This window comes from Humulus lupulus, chromosome 5 (genome assembly GCF_963169125.1).
Source record: "Humulus lupulus chromosome 5, drHumLupu1.1, whole genome shotgun sequence".
Classification (NCBI taxonomy): Eukaryota; Viridiplantae; Streptophyta; class Magnoliopsida; order Rosales; family Cannabaceae; genus Humulus; species Humulus lupulus.
The window spans coordinates 240,029,723-240,048,536 of record NC_084797.1 but is presented as its reverse complement, the minus strand read 5'-3'; the positions used below and the strand labels follow the sequence as shown (position 1 = coordinate 240,048,536).

General features: G+C 34.6%; 1 non-coding gene across 1 annotated transcript; it reads right to left on the bottom strand.

Moving 5' to 3' along the window:
• Positions 1 to 12,491: 12,491 nt before the first annotated feature.
• LOC133781159 (small nucleolar RNA R71) lies at positions 12,492 to 12,598 on the bottom strand. The gene has a single exon (XR_009869953.1). It is a non-coding gene; the product is annotated as a small nucleolar RNA R71 (small nucleolar RNA).
• Positions 12,599 to 18,814: the final 6,216 nt, after the last annotated feature.

Here is an 18,814-nt window from a genome sequence, read left to right as displayed (position 1 = left end):
AGCAATTCTTGAAGACATCATTAACAACAAACATAAAAATTCCTGTCATTCGTTGTTATTCATTGTCGTTTGCTAAAATATTGTCGTTGACATTATTGAGTAGGTGTATTCATGGTACGGTTTAGAACTTTTTCTGCAGACCGTGCATCATTTGTATGGCCATTTCTCAAACCACTTGCACTACAAAAAAATAGTTACTATATAACAATGACAATTTTTTTAATCACAACATAAAATTTTTGTGGCTAAATGTCACATTTGAGTAATATTTTGATATAAGTTGTCACTAATATAGTTTTAATTACAATTTATTATGTATAATGATAAAATTTGTTGTGAAAATATATTTAGTTACAATAAATTTTAATTTTTGTGAATAATATTTTTAGCCACAAACTTTTTAGTGACGACATAAGTATGATGATGTTTTTTTAGTCACAAATTTTTTGTAGGGTCGGTTTAAATCTATAATTTCAAACTGCACCACATTGTATATTATGGTGCTATGTGATTTTAAGGTTGGAACCGGAAATATAAATTTTTAAATCACAAACCAAATTACACGCTATTTGAAAAAAATACAACCTAACCCACGTTGTGAAAAGTTCAAAATCACAGTGTGGTGTAGGTTGGTACGGTACTAGCGATTTCACCGATTTGTTAGATTTTTTGAATACCTCAATTTTTTTTTAGAAACGAATACCACTATTGTTAAGTGCGAACAAACAATTAATATAATTGTTAACTAATAAATGTATATTATTATGTCGTATTGTATTGTATTATAATGAATTATATTTTATAGCATATTAAAAAACACTCAGCACATTCTCTCTCTCTCTTCCCCCATTTCTCTTTCTCTATCTCCCTCTCGCAACTTGGTGCCAGCCATGAACGACGGCTCTTCGGCCACCCCCCACCTACACGCGCTGCTTAGGCGTCTTCCCTGGCCCCCGAAACCCCAGCCTCGCAAGCCCCTAGCTGCACGCGCCCCTAGCCCTCTTACGGAGCCTCCAAAGTTTGGTGACTATGTGGGTTTCTGAAACTTTTTGGGCATTTTCTGAATACCTCGAGTCACCCCAAGCCAAATGACCACCACCACTGCATTCCTTGTGCTTGGGCTTCAAAACCCACTAAAGGATCGGACTCAATGGTCGTCAGAATTGGAATCGACGTTTGCCGGAATCCATAGAGATTCGAGAATTCATGGCTCTAATCTAACTATTCTAGGCCTTTCCAAGAGAAACCACCACCATGACGTTCCTCGAGCTTTGGGCTTCGAAGTCCAGCCATTGTTTTCCCCAACCACCACCGTGGGGTGGTGGCACCGCCGTCATCATCAGAGCTCCGGCGAGAGCTTTGACTACCAATTAATTTTTTAAAAATTAAAAATAAAACTTTTCAGAACTCGTAATGCGAGCCCTAAAAAACCTCAATTTTTAAGGCTCTCAAATAGATAGCTCAAGCCCCGCGAGTCCTAAAAACTTTTTTAGGGCTTGCTAAAAAGCCTTTTTTGTACTAGTGAATTTTATATAATAATATGGTTGGTATTATCTTTTACTAAAATATTATACATTTATATGTAAATACAAGTTAATACCAAAGTACTATATACAGATATGTTATAAAGCATAATTCATTATAATACAATACAATACGACATAATATGACGCATTAAACACACCCTTAAGCATGTAACATATATTTATATATCTCTTCTATATATAAAATGTGTAGATAACAAAAATGATTGGTTTTAACCGGTTTTTATTTTTTTTCCATTAATTTTAACGGAATATTCTTATATTTAACATAATATTCTTATATTTAATGGTAAATTATAAACATGATTTAAATTAAATAAATGAATAATTAAAAAAATTAAAATAGGATATTTTTTTAGATATTTTACAATAATTATTATTTAAAAATAATAAAATCATATATTTTATAACTTAAATAAAATTTAATTAAACTTAAACTTAATATTATATTAAACATATATATATATATATATATATATACACACACATGTTATTATGACTCCTTATTAAGCATGCATATGCATGATGAGATAGTTAAAGAGATTGATTTTAAGCCACACACGAAGGATTTTAAATATACAATTTTTTTTTTAAATTCCAATTTATAATTCATCAGACGCGGTTCCTTCCTTTATAACTTACGTAAAGTAAAATGAGAAAAGATGAATAATATTAATTAAGAAGCATTATTAGATGCTACCTTACTTACGTAGAAAAGCCTCAAATATATGTATATATATATATATAAAGAATATTGTTATCTTTGACTAAGACTGTACTGTAGCATCATGGTAGATATAAATGTGTATGTACACTTGTCAAATAATTAATATACAAAATTATTATATAGAGATATGGAATTTTCTATATTTATATATATATATATTTATAGCAGCTTTTCTGATCCAATAATATTACTAATGCGCATGCATGCACAGGTCTTCTCTCTATATTCTCATCTCTCAATGATTAAAGCATAATAATATTATTATATGCTTTTATATAATTTATTTAATTTTCTCACAATAATATAACATTATTGCACCAATGCAATAAGTTAAATAAATTCTTTATAACTCACCTAATTGTTATTCCTTAAATTTGATATATATATGAAGAATATTTCCACACTAATAATTCTAATGTTCATAAACACCTCGATTAAGTTGTCCTATATATATATAAATATTTCACAAAATAAAAATCTCAATTTTATTTGTGGTTCAAATAATAATAGTAATAATATACAAGGGAAATCTCAATTCTAATGTTTGTTGTTTGACAAGTTAGCAAATTATTCAGTTGTATAGATATGCCGAACATATGCCAAGCATATATATATATAAAATAGGTGACGATCCATATAAATAACTAAAAAATTTATTAAAGTAAATAATGTTATTATTGTTAAAGAGATAAAATGAAGAATTATATATATATATATACATAGATGATATATAATATACACTTTTGACATAATAATAAACTGTTGAAATGCAAATATATAATGACCACTACTCATTTCTATAAAAATAGTATAATTAAGTAAGTCGTGATTAGAATCTTACTGGTTTTGACATATCATATATTATTAACTCTATCTATAGTAAATTAAATTCCATATCGCACTTTGCTGATGGGGAAATTAGCTACCCAGCCTTTTATATTATTCATCACGCGTTAATTTCAATTATTATTATTATTATTATTATTATTATTTAAAAAAAAAAGGAAGAATAGCTATACGCGTGCACGTACCTAGCTTCTTACCCAGCCTTTGAGATGATTTTTGTTCATATATATATAATGATAATAGTAGAACAAGCGGTGACAACTAGTGTGGAAGACAAATATCTATGATTCTACATGGATTTTTTTGGAGACTCACGTCATATATATATGATCCGATTAATATAAAAGCACATGTGTTTGATCTTCATATTAATATATATATATAGGGTAATTATATTAGTGATTGTTTATTATAATCAATATCTATACTCACTACAAGAAATCTGATATTTATCTACCAATATTTTATCTACGCATATTTATTGATAGGCAAATGATATTTTTACCTACCAATATTTATTGGTACGAACTATTGGTAGGTAAATGTTAGCAATGTTATAAATTTTCGGAACTATGATTCGCTACAAATAAATATTGGTAAGTATAGAACTTTACCTACATATATATTGGAGGGAAACAATTTTTCAGTTGGCGCAAATTTTTCCCTCTCAATTTATTTCATATTTTAACTTTTTATCAAAAAAATAATTACGTGTATAATTTTTTATCCTACATATCTTGCCATGTCAACATATTTTACATTATTATAGTATACATATTTGTCTAATTACACTTACTATTTAATTAAAACATATATATATATATATATGTTATAAAGCTAAACTTAAACCAAATCAATCAGCATAAAAAAGAAAACATATAACCCTAATATCTCAGACTCAGATCCCTCTTCTCTCATTGCGTTTTTGCTGAAAACCCTATGGTTTTCATCTCCTTCGATCCTTGGCGCTGACCAGACGACTCCTCCATTGTTACAGACCTAACCTCTCTCATATGTAGCTCTTCAATCCTTAAGTCCTCTCATCTATGTTCCTATTTTGTCTCCTTCATCTTCGTCTTTGCCTCCCTTATGATTTCTTTGAGTTGCCGTTGCCGCCGCCTCCCATCACGACTTCTCTAAGTTGCCGCCTGTGTCGGTGACTAATTTATTGTTTGGTCTAAGCCCCTAAAACGCTGATTCTCTTCACCTAAAATCATTGGGTAATTTCTGTAGTTTTTATTATTAAGCACTCGATATAACAAATAACTCCATTGTTGCATACTCGTGTGTTATTAAGTTGGGTAGATCTATTTTTCCTTTGTGATATTGATGCCATGTCTAATGTTTCTAAGGTTTTAAGGATTTGTGATTTTTGGTTTGCTTGGCTATGTGGGTTTGATATTTGCGGATCACTTGGCTTGGTGGCTATTTTGAGAGCTTTAGGTTGCTTGGCTTGGTGGCTAGGTGGCATTGAGGTATATTCTATGACTGATGTTGATTAAATCTCCAATAATCTAAAGGGTTAATGATGGATATATTCATTGTTCTGAATCTGATACTTTGTTGCTATATTCAGATATAGATGTTTGGTTGGTTTTGTATTTTGTTCTTCATATTAGTATTCAAATTTAGGATATAGTTTTGATATGTTTACTGCATTAGTGAATCTGATATGCATTTGTAGTTATGTTGAAATTACATCATTTTTTGATAAAATAAAGTTGACATTCTTTAGGTTGAAATCTAAATCAATGTTATTATTTTCTAGTTCTTCTATGGGGTTTGGGGTTTTGATTCTAAGGCAGAAGTTAAATACTATTGATGGATAGCATGATTATTTTGGATACGGTTATCAATTGACTATTTAGGCAATTCAATACACTTAAGTGTGTACTTACTCCCTCTTGAAGGCCAAAAAATAGACAATGCTTCGTTTCTAGAATTAGTTATCTACTCCAAGTTCCTAATTTGAGTATTTTGTTTATGTTCTTGGCATTATTAGATTTATCAATATTTTGTGTTATATTATCTGTATATTTTGGTTTTGTACTTTATTTCAAAATGTTGTTGGTGGCTAGTTCTTCAGCTGCATTCAGATATGTTTTGTTTAAGTACTTCTATATATTATTTCTAATTTGTCTATTTATGTATGCAAATTTTCTTCTGTTTCTTATGTATAATCTGTGTACTTAGTAATATTTGTTTTGGAGGCTTTGAGGATTTTGGATTTCTTGGCGCCTTGAGGGTTTTGGATTGCTCTTGGCTCTACCTCTGCCTCCTTGCTTGCTCGCTTCCTCCCCGCTCTCTACCTCTGCTTCCTTGCTCCCCGCCTGTCCGCTCTTTGCTACTGCTATTGTTCTCTACCTCTACCATGTATGATTTGTAAGTCCATTGCTTATTTTTGTTATGATTGTTTATACCTTCTCCAGTATTGATTTGTAAGGCCAATGATTTAATTTTTTGTTGTGTTATCTGCTTCTAGACATTGTTGTTTATATTTTTGTTTTACAGATGGTGTTGTTGCAGTGGTAGTTTACAACTGCAGTTAGTAGATTGAAGTGGATTGGCGGATCGCTCACGGGCTTGGTAGTTTGTTGGTTGAGGTATATTCATGATCTTATTTGATGAAAATCCCCAATTCTGAAGGATTGATGATGATTTGTGTAACACCCTACTACCTTAGAGCCGTTACTAAGTGAGTTTAAAATGTGCAATTAGCTCGCTAAACGAGGTTTTGAGAATAAGAGTGTGGTTAAATAGAAATCTAGGCTGTAATCTTTGAAAATCCATTAATTCATAGAAAATTCCAAGTGTCTTACATCTGGGATCCCAAAACATGGTTTATAAAATATTTACAACTCAAAGCAGGTTTACAGATAATTAACCATCGAACTATAGTTTAATACAGCCATTTTCCAAAAAAACACCCCAAACCAAAGCGGTCGGGCAGGCCAAACATGTACGCGCTGTCCCCACGCTCTCCGTACTCATGGCTGGATGACTTTCTCTTTGCCCTTACCTGCAACACAGAGCACCTGTGAGCCGAAGCCCAGCAAGAAAACTCATACAGCAAATAACACACGCATATTATATAACCATTATGTCAGATAAATCCACAGATTAATAGATAGTCCAGCAAATTAAACATATACGGCCATGCCGTCCCAGAAGCATTAGCAAAACCTGGGATCTCGGTCTTCACCGTAAGGATATCCCATGTATACATTGGGGTCTCACCCTAATTATAAGCACACCATGTGCTGAGTGTTATTCCCGGCCCCACTGCCGTTCTCGGCCCTTCGCCGCTCTCGGCTCCTTGCCGTTCATTCTGCTTTAACCACATATAGCATTCTCAAACAACATACAAACATATAATAACTCAATCAAGACTACATCCTAACAACAACACAACTTAGGGCCACGCCCTGCAACAACACTATGGGCCTATGCCTTGCTCTACGGGTGCTACAGTTTTCTTACCTGTATCCCGAGCTTTTCGATGCACCAAAGTCACAAGCACGGTCCTCTATCCCGAGCCTCTCCGAAATCCTAGTCACAACACATATAAAACACTTTTTAATACTAACCAATCCAAAACCACTTCCCGGGACCAATCCCATACTCTCGGGACCTCTAATTTCCTATAACAATGTAACGGAAACATCCCCTGAGCCCCCGGGAAAAAGCCCTAAAAATGCAAAATTACACAGTCAGAAATTGCCTAGGGCTGCGGCGCCCAGAACTTTCCCCTAATCCTGATGCATGCCTACGCCGCAGCAGCAAAGAACAGGGCCGCGGCGCCCCTACGCGAACCCAAATTTCTAGGTTTTCCCCTGCATTTTCCCCCAACCAAAACAACTCCAATTCAACCCAAACAAATACCTAAACCCCAAAATCAATTTAAAACCCCAAATGAGCCATTTAACAACCTATAAACATCAACAACTAACTCAAACACACAATCACACCCAAAATCCATACTTGAGTTTCAAATTCCAGAAACTTAAACCATGGCTTCCAAGACTTAAACCAGAGCTTGAAAACTATAAATCATGCCTCTAAAATCTTAAACCACATCAGATACGAAAATGTAAACATGCTAAAACTCTTACCTCAATCAAGAACCTAGCTTGGATTCTCCTCAATCCTAGCTTCAAGCCACCTTCATTTTGGTTATCCAAACTGAATTTTCAAATAAAACCAGCCATCCTATCTTTAAATGTCCACACTCAATCTCTGGAAATCAACCTTAAACTCAAGCAAAAACAGAGCATAATTCTTACCTTTGAACAATCCTAGCTTAAATTTGATTTTGGTTGCCTCCAAACCTCTTGAATTTCTTCCTAGGTTCCCAAATTCAGCTTTCCTCTTCTTCTCCTCTTTTCTTCTAGCCTTTTCATCAAATTCAGCATAAACTCACTATGGCTAAGTGTAATACGTGATCACCTTTTCCCCTCAGCTGAAGTTATCTAACCCTTAGCCAAATGACCATTCTACCCTTCCATAAGAATTCTTTCCTAACTAAACCTCAAGGCACCTTTGTCCTTTCACCTTTATTGCAATTCTACCATTTTCCCATCTAAACTTGTTACTCTCAGCAGTTACTAATGGTTACTCAAGTTACTCAATCATCAATAGCCATTATCCACTAATTCTCAAATTTACAAAATTCCCAAAATACCCCTAGGCTCCTCCTCCCGAGCCGAGTATTAGAATCCCGTTGTGACTTTTAAGTTAACTAGCTCCCTAGGACCGTCTCGGCACGTGCATCTCATTAACATCACCACACTCACGTTGTACAAATCACATAATACAATTATTACATTTATGTCATCAACGGGCTAAAATTACCAATTTACCCCTATCATGCAAACAGGGTCCACATGCATATTTACACCACCTAAACATGCATTCTAATCACATACTCATTAAATTCATATATTATCATGTTAGTTCACGTATTGCCCTCCAGGCACACTAATCCAGGTCCTAAACCTTATTAGCAAATTGGGGTGTTACAATTTGTAATTTTTGAGGCAATTTTTGTTTGTTCAGTATGTTTTTGATATGTTCATTGATTTATTTTGTCATTAAGTTTACTGGGTCTTGGTGGTGGCTTTGTGCTATGTTTACTGTGTTAGTGTAGAAGACTTTGTTTTTTTATCTTGTTATGTTTATCTGCTCCCATATGTCTGAAGGATTTATGATGAAAAATTGTCCTGAGGCTTTTTTTTATTTTATAATTTTTTGAGATGGTTCTGAGATGTCTTTGTGAAGAATATGTGATTTGCTAAAGATTGTAATTATTGTTGAATGTTTTGAGGAATTTATGTTCTGCTTTGATGTTCAAGAATTAAGTAGTTTGCTTGTTTTATTGTTCATTGAGTCTATTTATTTATTTTTGCCCTATTTCAAAAGTTTTGCATTAATCTCAACTTTTCAAGTGTTTTTCTAAAGCATAAATAATATTTGTAATCTTGTTTTTGTAAATATTTCAGTGAAAAATACCTTAGTCATTTAGTTTGAGTGAATCTGGGTTCAGATTCTGGTTTGTTTGTTATTTTAGGGTCTAGTTCTAACACCTACATTTGTCATGTTTTATGTCTATAATCTAATTTTTAGTTTGTTAGTTAGTTTAGGGTCTGGTTCTAACACCTTTCACCAGCTACATATTTATTTCTCTTTGCTTGTAGGTTCTGGTTCTCTGGTTCTGTTTTGAGGAAGGAATTTGTTTTAACATCTATATATGAAGGGATCTCTTTTGAGCTAGGATATGTTTTGGTATATTTTGTTTGGTAATTTGTTTCTGATATTTGTATTAAGATTTAGTGTTGCTCTTTGGCTGTAGGATCTGGTTCTGTGTCTATAATTTTATTTTTAGTTTGTTAGTTAGTTTGTGGATTTATGCCATTGTTACTTATAAGTTGGTGATTGATTTACTAAGTTTGTGAAAATGATTGCCTATTGATGGTGTTTGAACTTTGATGAGTTTCTGCATTATCTATATATAACATACAATAAATTCATTCACTTGCTCAAAATTTCTATACATGACTTATAGAACTGGGCCCTTAGATATTTTCTTACTATAAACTCATTGTGTTTCTAATGATAGGATATAGGGTAATGTTCTTAGAAATTTTATTCCTTTAGTTCTTGTTTGTTTGTGAGGGCCTCTGTATTTTATGATTCTTTATTTGTGCAAAAGTGATTGTATTCCCATGTTCTTACATTATATATTCTGCAAGTTTTAGCACTTGAACATTTAAGAAAGAAAATAGAGATATCCATAAAATATATATTCTTCTTGGTAATATATTGTGGCATTTTTCCATATATTTAAAATCTAATTTTGCTATGTCATTTTCATTTGTAGAACATGCGTGTCTATGATTCTACATGTTTTAAGTTTATGTTTTTCTAATTCCTTTTTCAAATGAGTGATTCACCATCTGGATATGCTGCAAGTTTTGGTTATTTTGTTTCTGATATTGGTATTACATTTAGATTCTTTATGTATTATGTTTTTCCTGTGATGTTGATAAATGATTTTATTTTATGTTGGTGATTATGGGACTTGATGTACTCATATATTTGTTTTTTAATATATGCTTGTATATCAAGTATCATAAATGCCCATAATAATAAGTCATATTTTCTGAAATCCTTATGATGATTAAATTGAGGATAATTATTGTGTTGAGATTAATTATATTTTCGATAAATATTATCATTTTTAAGAAAAATCTTCGTTTTAATCGTTATTTTCAAAGATTATTGTCATTTTGAAGAAATTTGTCGTTCTTCAACAATATTTTCGTTTCGTAAGAAAGTTGTCGTTTTACAGACTTGTTGTAGTTTTTTAACAATGTTGTCATTTCATAAGAAAATGGTCGTTTTACAACACTTTTGTCGTTTTTTAAGATAATCGTTATTTTCTAAGATTATTGTCGTTTTTTTAGAAAGTTGTCGTTTTTAAACAGTAATGTCGTTTTCGTTTTGAAAGCTTTTTGTCGTTTCTCGAGGAGATTGTCGGTTTTTAAGATTTTTGTTGTTTTTCAAGACAATTGTCGTTTCTAGAGAAAAGTGTCGTTTTTCAATATTTTTGCCACTTACAGGAAAACATGTTGTCAAAAACAAAAAAGAAAAGAAAAACTGACGTTTCTCAAAAGATTGTGTCATTTTTCAAGATAGGTGACATGTTAAAATAAATAACTAAATAAATGGAAATAAAAGGTAGCCTATGAGTCTCTCACTCACACATTGGCAAAGTTGGTAATTCCAAAATAACGACGTTTTCATAATATAAATAACAAAGAAATTGCAGAAAATCATATACAAAGATTGTCATGTGAATTTTTTTTTGAATAATATTAAATGTTCAATCACTGTAAGTTGTATGCAAAGATCATGCTTTCTCTTTCAGAAAAAAAAATCTAACATAGCATAGCATGAGTTACTTCACTGATCACCAATTAGTTTTGAGATGTAACTCCATACTTCTTACCATGCACCTCATTCTACTTGTAGATGATAAACGAGTTTTAGATTTGTTTATCTATGTGTTTTTCGGGTAAAGTATTAGGCGTTTGTTTTGCTTTGTTCTATTTTACGCTGGTTTTTGTATGTTTTCAGGTGTCGAAGGGTTTAGGTGACTTAGATGTGGAAACATAGTGGAAAAATTGACAAAATGACAAAAATTGGTGGAAACTTCGGAGCACTTCCTGCAACTGCAGGAAGGGTGTCTTGCGACCGCAAGTCCAGAAGAGAATTGACATTTCTAGAGCATTCCTCGACCGCAGGATACGTCTGCAAATGAGAAAAACGCAAATTTTTAATTAAGGGTATTTTGGTCCTTTCATGTTTAAAAAAAATCACTAATTAGGTTTAAATTACGATTAAGGAGAGAAAATGAGGCATTTTTTGCAGACCTAGACTGGGAGAGGAGGTTGAGGAGTGGATCTATCATTTAGAGTTTCTTTTCTTCTCTTCTTATTTTTTAGTTTATGTTAATTTCAGGTTTATGGATTTCTTAGTGATGTTTATGAACTAAATTCTGTTTAGGTTTTCCAATTGACTCTCTTGAAACTCTATTATGATTTGCATTTATCTATATCTTCTTCATCTGAAATCTATTCAATTTGTGTCTATTGTGTATGTAATTGACTACGCACCTTTTACATATGGTTTATGAATTTGAATCAAAATCTGAAAAGTGAGATTTGAATATGCTAAAATTGAATAGACATAGATTTCAATTTAGAATGAGAGTATCAAATTGGTTTATGTGATTTAGAGTTGTATTCATTGCTTCCTATTGTTTGAATTGACCATAGAAATATAGGGAATTCACATTTGGTCGAGTTTTCTATTTCTTAACTCGAATATTTAACACTTTTGCATGCCTATCATTTCAGTGATAAGAGTTTCAGTAGTAATTGCATTAAAAATTAATAGAGTGGATAGTAGAGAAGATTAGGATTCCTAATTGTTTCATAGTGAATTTAATCATTGTGTTCTTGTTATTATTTGATTTCTGCAATTTTCATTTATTTCTGTTTTCTTATTTTCAAATTTCACAAATCCAGTTTTTATTAGCCAAATAGAAACTAGAAATTAATTATTTGGTAATTGATAAATCAGTCTTCGTGGGACGATACTCGTTCTTATCGAGATTTATTACAAATTGCGATTACGTATACTTGCGTAGCTATAAAATTCACAACAAGTTTTTGGCGCCGTTGTCGGGGGCTGATTTTTATTAATATCAATACAATTAATTTTTATTCTAATTTGGTTTTTCTGTGTTAATTGTTTCTAACTGTTGTGTTTGAGAATCCTAATTTCAGGTGCCAATTGGTATATGCGACGTCAAAGGACTGGCAATCTTTTGCCCATTAATACTGAAATTGAGAGGACTTGCAGACAGAATAGAAAGAAAAAACGGGTAGCAGAGATGGCCCAACATCAGGGCAATGTGTTGAATGGGGACGCTGCTGAGCCAGCAGTTCGCCCACTCAGAGAATATGTACTTCCTGTTGTTACTGGCGTACAATCATGCATCCAACTGCCGACAATTGTAGCCAATAATTTTGAAATTAAGTTGGCAATTTTGCAAATGGTCCAGTCTATTGTCCAGTTTGGTGGACTCCCTACTGAGGATCCCAATACACACATAGCCAATTTCTTGGAGCTGTGTGAAACTTTTAAATACAATGGGGTCACCGACGATGCTATTAGACTGAGATTGTTCCCGTTCTCACTGCGGGATAGAGCTAAAAGTTGGTTGAACTCTTCAAGCCAATTCAATCACTACATGGGGGGCATTAGCTCTAAAATTTCTTGCTAAATTTTTCCTTACATCCAAGGCTGCAAAGTTAAGAGGGGAGATTAATAACTTCTCTCAATTTGATGGAGATTCTCTTTATGATGCATGGGAGACGTTTAAGGAACTTTTGAGGAAATGTCCTCATCATGGGATTGAAAAATGGATGCTAGTCCATAATTTTTACAACTGTTTGTGTGGGATGACTCGCACCATTATTGACGCTGCAGCAGGTGGTGCTTTCATGAGCAAGAGTGCAAATGAGGCCTATGAATTGCTTGAGGAAATGGCCATGAATAACTATCAGTGGCCTAGTGAACGAGATAGAAATAAGAAGGTAGCCGGTATGCACGAGCTGTATGCTATTACCGCTCTCACTGCTCAAGTTGCATCATTGACCAAGCAACTGCAACAAAATTTTATGGCCATTTAGGTCATGCAAATCCAAGCGGTATGTCATAATTGTGGTGGTCCTCACCCATTTGAGCAGTGCATGGTAGTTGAGATGAACAACTCCATTCCCATGGAACAGGTGAATATGATGGGAAATTTCAATAGGCAAGCGAATAGTCCATTCTCCAACCCGTTCAATCAAGGATGGAGAAATCAGCCTAATTTTGCATGGAGAAATAATCAGGGTCCTCAACAAATTCAGCAGCCTATGCTTCAAGCTCCACCTCAGGTACCGTTACAACCACTGATACTACCTATTGCTCAAGAGAAGACAAATGAGTTACAAGTTGCACTGTTAACTCTGACCAACTCTCAATCTCAATTTATGATAGAAACTCGCTCATCCATAAGGAATCTTGAGATGCAAGTTGGTCAATTGGCAAATATGTTACAAAGTAGGCCTCAAGGAAATTTTCCAAGTAATACAGAGGTGAATCCTAAAGAGCAGTGCAATGCAATCTCTTTGAGGAGTGGGAAGAAGTTGGAAGAGCCAGGCAAGAAGTCTATACCTGCACCAAAAGTTGAAGTTGAGAATGAGGGTAAGGTAATAGAATAGGTTATTGAAGACCTTGAGAAATATCAGTCACCAGTGAGTTATGAGCACCACATCAAGATTCCATATCCTCAGCGACTTCAAAAGAAGACACTTGACAAACAATTTTTGAAGTTTCAAGATATTTTTCGAAAACTTCACATTAACATACCTTTTGCCGAGGCACTTGAACAAATGCCAAGTTATGTGAAGTTTATGAAGGAAATATTGTCAAAGAAAAAGAAGTTGGAGGATTATGAGACAGTGGCGCTTACTGAGGAGTGCAGTGCTATTTTGCAGAAGAAACTGCCTCCCAAGCTTAAAGATCCGGGTAGTTTCGCGATTCCTTGCTCAATAGGAGATACTGTTATGACCAAGGCCTTATGTGATTTAGGGGCTAGTGTAAATTTAATGCCCTTATCTATTTTTCGAAAGCTGAAATTGGGAGAAGCTCGCCCCACTACTATGTCCTTACAAATGGCAGACCACTCTATTAAGCAACCTCGTGGAGTAATTGAGGATGTCTTAGTTAAGGTTGGTAAATTTATCTTCCCTGCTGATTTTATTATTCTAGATATGGAGGAAGATGCAAACATTCCCATTATTTTGGGAAGACCATTCTTAGCCACAGGGAGAGCACTAATTGACGTACAAAAATGGGAGTTGAAGCTGCGAGTGAAAAACGAAGAGGTAACATTTGATGTTTTTGCAGCAGCTGATATTCCAACTTGTTGTAGGGTGGATGTGGTATGTAGTGGTGGTAGTAATTTGGAAACCACCAAGAGAAAAACCAATGCTAAAATTGGTAGTCAAGCAGTTCGTAATTGTTTGAAACAGTTCTATAGTGGAAAGGCTTGAAGGTTACACGAGCTGTGGAAGGCTCCAAAAATTAGCAATGTCAAAAAACGAGCTTTTGCTTATGACACTATGGCTCTAAAGGATGAGCGAGGTGGACTTGACCCGAGTTGAAGTTCAATGAAGGAAGTGAGCGTCCAACTGGAGACGTTAAATAAAGCGCCATTGGGAGGCATCCCAAGTTCATTTAAATTTATTTAAGTTCGTTAAGTTTTTAAGCTATTTTAGTTGAGACAATTTTTATTTTTTTAGTTATTTTTTGTTTAATTTTAATTTTCTTGTAAATATTGTTGATTCTGGAATCGTGAAATACGTGAAAAAAAATTGAAAAATGATGAAAAAAATTGAAAAAAAAGCGCAGAACCAATATGCCTACAACCAAGCCTTCGCCACTCATTTTGGCATTGACATTAGTGGATTTCCACCATATCCAAAACAACCTAACATTGGGTATCCTCCACCTGAGGGGGATGATGAGGCAGGACCTTCATCATGAGTCGAGTCAGGTAAGTTTCCTTTCCTTAGCTTTTATTTAAACATTGGGGACAATGTTTTTGTTAAGTTTGGGGAAGAAGGATTTATGTTAGTTATTTGTGTCAAGTTAGTTGAGGCAAGTTTATGTTTAGTTTGGTATTTTGTTAAATTGTGTTTGGTTTTGTGTGTTAATTGTGTTCTGTGCTAGGGTATCTAGAGAGTCTGTTGAATCAAGATAACAATGATTAGCCGATAAGAATACGTGAATGACTTGTAATATAATTCGAGAAAACTATATTTGATTATAAAAAAAACAATCCGTGTGCTTGGTTTGACCACCTCTTTGGATTACTTTAATTCATTGTAAAACTGAATATTTGATCATGATTGGTAAATTCTTGCATTTAAATATATTTACACTTGCTAAATTTTGAATGTGGAAAGACTGTATGAACAATTATAGAACTTGCTTGCTTATTATTTGAGGCGAAATCATAGACATTGCTTGTAACGCCCTGGTTACCCCAGAACAGTTACGGTGAACAGTGAACCAGAAATTTGACTCGCTACCCGAGTCCTTTGGTTAAAAATGTGATCTAAGCGTTATTATCAGGTTAAGCTGAAAAAAAACCAGCAAAAAGGAAAGGATATGTTTCATTAAGTAAATAAACTGCTCATGAGCATTTCAAAATGTTTACAAGTAGTTCGTAATACAAAAGGGTCGCTACTGTTTCAAATATACAATCTCCGCCGGCCTAAGCGGCAAAAATAGGGTAAACCCCTAGTTCCTCTGAGAACTCCTTGACCGTGGCGGTCAAGCAGCCCAATATGTACACCACATCGCCCAAGCTCTCCACTCAGGGTTGGTTAAGCTTCTCCTTTCCTTTACCTACACCACACAACACCCATGAGCCAAGGCCCAGCAAGAAACACAATAAAGCATGACATAATATCAACAATGATCATAATAACCATTCAGGACCAACAATCCAATACAGATGGGTGACAATAGCAGAAGTCACAAAGATGGGTACAACTCCCTCTAACTATGTGACGATAGGGTCACCAGGGCTTAACTGATAAGTAGTTCTTTCATAAGTTTGATCAGGACAGGTGCATGGTGATTGGTCACCAACATAACCTTCCTCCCGACTCTAGAGTCGTAACTGTGGACAACGTCCCCTAGCCATGTGCCCTGACTATGAACATCTGGTCTTAGACCAGGCAAGCGCTTATAAGTTCTTCGACCTTAGGGTCGGTCCAGCTGATATCGCCCAATAAACTCATAAGCGGTCGCAGTAATAATCGGGCTATGTCGTATCCACAGAGAGGTAAAATACAAAATTAAAAGAAAGATTAGTAAATTAAAAATAATAAACTTTGGAAAAATGTGAATTTGAAAAAAATATAAACATTAAATGAATAAAATCGAGGAATTAGAATCAGAAATAAAGTATGAAAGGCATAAGTTTCATTCATGCAAACATATATATATTTTAATAAAATTGATTCATTATACTCAACTATAATTCTACACCATTAATTATAGTTGGAAAATATATATATTAAAGCTCACCTTAAAATATGTTCTTTAATTAAATTATACTAACTTCTAATTTTAAAACCTATCATACTATATACTTTAGAGCGACAAAATACCAATGGCAGAATGCAGTAAAAAGCATATAGTATAACAAATATTCTAAATTAAATTAAAAACCTAAATTACATAAGAAGAGCATGACTAGACTTATGTAAAAGATAATAACAAATTTAGAATAAAAATTAGAAGAAAATAAATTTAATTGTAACAAATATATAAAAATGAAGAACAAAATAAAGAATCAATATATTAAAAATATAATATTAAACATGAACTCCACTCTAGCCTTTCCACAAGAAAATTTAGCCTAAAATAGGCATTGTTTTCACTCACAAAAATGTAAAAGAAAAATAGGAAAATTAAGTGTTTTTCTCTCCAATACTCTCTACTATTCCCTTACACAATCTGTTGAAATTTTACCCAATTTCTTCCTCTATTTATAGTGTAAATAGAGCTCAAAAACGTGTAAAACCGTGTATAAAATAATGGAGAAATGGCTGAAAAATAGGTGCAAAGTGGGGAAAATGGTGCTCAGCCGTGGGAGACAAAGGCTGACGACGTGGACAGGTGGCGAAATTCGGTTGGAAAGCGTGGCTGACATGTTGCTGCGTGGGGAACAGAGGTTGACGCAGGGGACGCGTGGCGGGCTCTTGTTGGCTCAAGTGGCTGGCGCGTCAGGGATGGGACGTGGCGTCAGTCGTGTCAGGCGGCAGGTGCGGCGTCAGGCGCGTGTGTCAGAACGTGGCAAGCGGCTGGCGGCTGGCTGGCTGGAGGGCTTGGTTGGCCGAATGGAGAGCTGCCAAGTGGCAGCGTGGGGAGCAGCCCTTGCTTGTGTTTGGGCTCCCTTTTGGGCCTAGTTTTGGGCCATTTCATCTTCAAAAATGTCATTTTCTTCATGATTTCTTCAATTTTAATTTTTTTTCTTTCTCCTTTCTTTTTCTTTATGTCAAAAATATATTTTATTTCCTGAAAATTAAACACAAATTAAATTAAAATTAATATTTTCAAATATAAAATATATGACAATAAATCCATGAAAATATTAATTAAAACTTAATTAATTTTTCACTTTAAGATTAATAAAATTATATTTTTGAGCACTAATCACCAGCATTAATGCCATAGAGCCATTCAATGCATGTTCATCGACTTTAGGGTCGGTCCCTGACTAGTCAGTACAATAGACAAGTAATCAGTATTCACTAGCATTTAATATGCAATCCATGTCCACATACATCAACCAACATGCTTGAATAACAAACCATGCATGTCATATACATATACAGGGTGCAATTGTATCCATACACTGTTTTCTTACCTCTAGTTCGAGTGAAAGTTATTATAAGAACGACCCCTGAGAACGATCAATCTTTTAGCTCCTTAGCGGTTACCTAGTCACAACCAAATATAACCTCCATTAATGAAAATCCACATAAATAGGGTCTTAACCTAAGCACCACTCTCGGGACCTTGAAACATGCCCACACTGTGAGTAGATTCGATCCCGGGCCTTAAGGATCGAATCCCCAAGTCAAAAACCCTTAAAAACACTCAAAACGGGACTTAGAAGGAACAGGGTAGCGCTACAGCGCTCAACCCCTAGCGCCCCAGCGCTATACTCAGAACCACCCAAGTGCCAGAAAGCCTCCTGAGGAGCGCTGTAGCGCCCTAAGGTGGGCGCTATAGCGCTACCTCCAGACCCAAACTCCCCTGAACCGACCTTCTTCAACTCCTTCGATTCTAACTCGATTTCCAAGCTTCCAAATCCTATTCTTGATGCCAAATGAACCCAAAAAATATTCTAACACACCCCAAACATCACAAGCATGGGAACCCTAGCCAAAACTCCCAACAAAACCATGAATTCACCCTAGAAATCTCAGCTGCAAAACAAAACCAGAGCAAGGCAAACCAGAGAAATCCATGGTTAGAAACTTACCCAAAGTTCAGCTTATGATGCCCTTCAATGATGGAACACACTCCCAAACTCCCAAGGCTTGCTTCCTAAGCTTGAATCCTCAAGATTGGTTCAAAAACCACAAAGAAAGGTGAAGGGAAGAAGGTACGGGAGAACTCTTAAGCATGCTCTATTTTTCCACTATCTTCTTCAGATATCAAAGGGTATATCTATCCTAGGGGTGAAATGTCCATTTTACCCCTAGGTCAATTAATAGTTTCTAAAGTCTCCCAAGGGCATATTTGGTACTTCCCTCCTATCTCGTTAATCATAATTAACGCTCTCCAATTCCCGCTATTCTCAATAATCTCAAACACCAATAATTCACAACTCGTTACCCTTTAATACCCAGTAACGCTCTAATCATTAAAATCACCCCGAGACTCAATCCAAGCCCCGACACTTACACCTGTTGTGACTAAACCGCTAATCAATATTCTAAGATCGTCTCATGCCGAATAGCTCGAACAAACCCACATTATAATGTGGTCTCAACAC